The sequence below is a fragment of the Xenopus tropicalis genome, chromosome 3 (assembly GCF_000004195.4).
Source record: "Xenopus tropicalis strain Nigerian chromosome 3, UCB_Xtro_10.0, whole genome shotgun sequence".
Taxonomy (NCBI): Eukaryota; Metazoa; Chordata; class Amphibia; order Anura; family Pipidae; genus Xenopus; species Xenopus tropicalis.
This window is the reverse complement of record NC_030679.2, coordinates 35,037,251-35,042,398: the sequence shown is the minus strand read 5'-3', so window position 1 is coordinate 35,042,398 and position 5,148 is coordinate 35,037,251. Positions and strand designations below refer to the sequence as shown.

Genomic DNA, 5,148 nt, shown 5'->3' with positions numbered 1-5,148 from the left:
CCAGCTGCCTTCCTCACAAGTCTTTTCCAAGGTTGAGGTAATTAAAAAAAAAAAAAAAAAAAAAAAAAGGGTGCCATTCAAGCCAGCACACGGAGGTAATGCTCAAGATGCAAGCTTGATTTCCAAAATCTCAACACTTGGAGCAAATTGGTAAGTCTGCAATTTTGTCTATTCTGGGAGCTGTGCAAATGCAATGCCTGTTGGAGCAGACACCAGTTGCAGGTAATTGGGTAATTACTTGGCAGGGCAGTATTCAGCTGTAGGTAATGGGGTAGATAGGTCCCCTCCCCCCTTTCCTTCCTTCCCTTTCTCCTTCCTGGCTGTGAGGATGAAGCCCCAGGAGTATGAGGTAAGGACTCTGTGTTACACTTATGTTTTGGTGCCGTAAGTTGCTGTTACTTCCCTTCATACTGCTTCTCATAAAGAGTTGGGCTAGTCTTTTTAAGCTAGGGAACTGGTGTCTGCAATATTTATATGTAACCTGGCTCAGCCAGTGTGTACATGGGAATATGTGCTAGCCTGGAATGGGCAGCATGGCTCTGTAGCAGAATCTTTATGGGCCAGATTATTGGAACAGCCTACTGAACGTATATGTTAAATCACTTCAGTGGTTCCCTATGCATAATGTACCATCCATGCTGAATGTATATGTTAAATCATTTCAGTGGTTCCCCATGCATAATATACCATCCATGCTGAATGTATATGTTAAATCATTTCAGTAAAATACTATCTATGCTGAATGCATAGGTTAATTAATTTCAGTGGTTGCTATGTTAAACCATTTCAGTGGTTTCCATTTGTAATATACCATATATGCTGATTGTATATGTTAAATTATTTCAGTGGTTGCTATGGGCAATATACCATCTATGCTGAATGTATATGTTAAATAATTTCAGTGGTTCCCATGCATAAGATACCACCTAGGCTGAATGGATATGTTAAATCATTTCTGTGGTTGCTATGGGCAATATACCATTTATGCTTAATGTATATGTTAAATCATTTTAGTGGTTGCTATGGGCAATTTACCATTTATACTGGATGTATAGATTAAGTCATTCCAGTAAAATACCATCGATGCTGAATGTATAGGGTAAACATATTAGTGGGTAATATTCCATGTAATACTGAATGTATAGGTTCAAACACTTGAGCGGTCCTCATGCAGGGTAATATGCCATTTAAACTGATATGTATGTTAAAACACAACATGTAGTTGCCTGACAGGCTTAGATAACTAACAATTTGAATGTATATGTTGCAGCATTTTATCGGTTCTGTGGGTTAAGGCAATGTCCATACTGTATTGATTCAGTTTTGGGTCATATTGGCTTATGCAGCTTCCAGGTAAGTAGGGGTAACATTATCACTGATAGTGACCCGGTATCATGCTTGTTTAAACAACATTTATTTTGGTTTACAGCATAGTTTCTATTGAAACGGGCTGTTTGGGTATTGCTCACCCATTGACTATGGCTTATGTAGAAGCAACAGCCAAGCAGGATAATGTAGTTTGCATGTTAATGCAGTCCCTACGCTGTATTTGTTTTTAAGGTAGTGGTCAACTGACTTAAGGGTACAACCAAGCAGAATTGTGGTTGTATATGTATTATATCTAACAGAGGTGTTGCATGCAGGTATTATACTGTATATTTGTAAAAAGCTAAATTCTGAGGGGGCAACAACACAGTGTATATGTATTTTTCTCTTTTTTCAATACAGGACCAGTACAAACAGCCAAGACTGTGTTTAGGTAGGATACACTGGTCTGAAACCAGCAGCCATCTTGGCTTCATATGCACTGTTAGAGTGTGGCCCTTAGCATCTACACAATATGAGTGCAGACAGGTATTACACACTGCGTATGCACTGGCATGCTACAGGTGTTCAAATTATGTGTATGGGTTTAATGTGACTTAACTCGGAGTTTTAGCCTTACTGTAGACACAGTAGTCATGTTATTTTCAAATTACGTTATGGTTTCAGATCTGTTAGGTGCTGGTTTTTCTCAAGACTAGTGGTTGGAGGATTCCCACTACGGCTGTGCTGCTGGGGTAAGTGTTATAAATGTTTATCACTTTTTTTTTAAATTGCCAGGGCTTCTGATCTGGCAGATACTTCTAGGAACAAGGGGCGGCTCAGAGGAACGTGGCTCACAATGCCTTGTAGGTTTCCATGGTTATCCATATAACAGGGCATTATGCTAGAATCCTGATCAATAGGGCTCTGTATGGTCAATAAACATTCCTGGCTCTGGACACTATGATTGGTTCACCATTTAAGTCCAGTATTCAGTGGGTGCATCGGTTTAAAGAACTTCTTGTATATGGGACTACAGAGATAGTAATCTGTATAGGCAACTATGGCCATGACTACTGCATCATTTTCAGGCCTTGCTGTTGGGGTAGATAGTAAGATAGGCCTGTCCAGTATCCTTGGTCAGGTACATAGAGGGGCCAGTTAGCGGACTAAGTTTAGGCTCAGAGGCCACATATTACAACTGTCACATTTAGAATCTTAGAAGGGTGCTTGAACCATCAGCAGGCTAAGGCTATGGGACAGACCCATGAGCTAAGTGGTCTATGGGTTTGAGCATTGTCATACTGTTGGTATGGGTCGGTTTCCTTTTATATCTATAGGGGGATAACTGTCCCCTTACCTAGATTTAATCCTTTCTTTACCTGGGTCTTCATTTCCTGTTGGTGCCCTTATTTTAGAGCATGCAAATGAGTCATAGGTTCTAGATCCAATCTACATGATGAAATCTATTATCCTTGTTAAGGTATATATCCTCATAGTAGGAGGGGAAGAAAAAAAAAAAAAGCATTTCTGCAAATGCCAGTCTTGTGGGCATGTATTACAGCTGGACCCCCATTCTATTTTGCGCAGATCCTGTAGTGCCATCCAAATTATGCTTGGGCAGGGTACCAGGAGTGTAGGGTTAGGATCAGCCTTGTCTGAAGCTTTCCCTATGCGGTTTCCTCACAGACGGGCACTGTTCACTTCCAGTGGTGGCATGTAGTCTCTGGGGGTTAGTATTGGCAAACCATTTGTTAATATGTTTGGTAGGTATCAAACTGGCTACTTGGTAGGCTTTTGTGAAGGGTACCATTTTAGAGCCTGTGGGACTTACAAGGCTCTTGACTGGTTGGATTTGCTGGGTTAGTTTCAGGGGTCTCATGCTTAGCTAGATTTTTCCCAACTGGACTCCTGGAAGGATTCATGGGTTTTGGGGGCTAGGACATGGGCAGGCCCTTATGCACTCTGTAGACATCAGGAGTGACATATCTACAAGATGCGTATGTTTTGCAGGGGTAAACAAGAAGGCTATTAGTATTAGCTTGTCCTGGTCTGATACAGGTAGAATGTCATTGACTGGTTTGTTTTTTTTTTGTTTCCCCTGCTAAGTCTTTTCCTCAGGTGTTTACTACTTTAGCGGTTTCCAGCAGTGATCGCTGAGAGGGCACGTTGTTTCAGGCGTGCTGGTAAGTAGTGGAAGTAAGAAGACCTTCGGGTCTAACTATCCTCCTCCCTTATCGGTAAGTGTTTGGTCCTCTTTCCCCAGATGTGGGTTGCACATTTGGTATAATTATTTTGGTGAGGGCTTTACCTTTTTATACGTAAAGTCGTTACCCTGGCGATTCACACAGCTCAATCATCTTTGATTTCAGCCCCGATTCCTGGGCAGATATAGGGTTCACAGGTTTTTACCAGATATTGGTTTCTACACCCCACAGTGGGGTTTTCACTTGGTTTGGGATGTTTCTGGAATAGATTTATACTCTGGGATCCAGACTTCCTTCCTTTGTGGAACTTTTACCCTCCCGATTAGGGATATTAGCTTGCTATGTCCCAGTAAGTGTTGACATGGAGTGGCCAGGGAATGAGGAAAATTGTATCATACTTACCGTGATTTTCCTTTCCTGGCCACTCCATGTCAAGATTCCCACCCTTTTTCGGTAAGTTTCTAGAAGCTCATTACTAGACACCGGAGTGGAGGTAGGGTTGGTCTTTTAAAGCTTTGGGGAGGGTCCTTCTGATGGGAGCAGAGGGGAGGGGCTATCCCAGTAAGTGTTGACATGGAGTGGCCAGGAAAGGAAAATCACGGTAAGTATGATACAATTTTCCTCAATGCGATGCATTACCTTTGTACTTGATATTATTTATTGGATGACTTGATCACATGACTGCATCCATGTCTAATATATACTTGTTTCAGGGCCTATGCTTTTTGTCAGTAAGGGCCAGGATTAGTCTTAAACACGTTAAGTGTGCTTTTTGACCATAGTCTCTGTAATGTTTTTTTCCTCTCTTAAGGGTATTTCATGCATTGTGCTATTCCAGTGATCTTTTATAGTTACATAACTACATAGGGTTGAAAAAAGACCAGAGTCCATCAAGTTTAACCCTTCCAAGTAAATACAGCACACACACCTTTACTGACCTATCTATACACTCACATACATTAAATATATATATACAAAAATGAATACTAACTGTAGATATTAGCATCACAATAGCCTTGGATACTATGCTTGTTCAAGAACTCATCCAGGCCCCTCTTAAAGGCATAAACAGAATCTGCTATCACAACATCACTAGGAAGGTTATTCCCCAACCTCACTGCCCTCACCGTGAAAATCCACCTACACTGCTTCAAATGAAAGTTCCATTCCTATAATCTAAAGGGGTGGCCTCTGGTGCCCTGATCATTTTTATGGAAAAAAAGAACATCCCCTATCTGCCTACAATCCCCTCTAATGTACTTGTACAGAGTAATCATGTCCCCTCGCAAGCGCCTTTTTCCAGAGAAAACAACCCCAACCTCAACAGTCTAACCTTAATTTTCCATCTCCATTACCAGTTTAGTTGCCGTCTCTGCAACTCAGTCTCTCCAGCTCATTAATATCCTTCTTAAGTACTGAAGCCCAAAACTGCACTGCATACTCAAGGTGAGGCCTTACCAGGGACCTATAAAGAGGCAACATTATATTTTCTTCCCTTGAGTCAATGCCCTTTTTATACAAGACAAAATCCAAACACCACCAACTTTTTTACTTCGTGACAAAACAGCTAAAATCAGATCACTTAGAAGTCAATGGCAGATGTCTCTTCCCTTCCCTGGAGGATCCAGGTTTTTTA

At 41.3% G+C, this 5,148-nt stretch overlaps 1 long non-coding RNA gene across 1 annotated transcript; it reads left to right on the top strand.

The window, feature by feature from the left end:
• The first annotated feature begins 286 nt into the window (after window positions 1–286).
• Window positions 287–4,066, top strand: LOC116409709. The gene is made up of 3 exons (XR_004221945.1): window positions 287–349; window positions 1,993–2,060; window positions 3,415–4,066. It is a non-coding gene; the product is annotated as an uncharacterized LOC116409709 (long non-coding RNA).
• The last annotated feature ends 1,082 nt before the right edge of the window (window positions 4,067–5,148 follow it).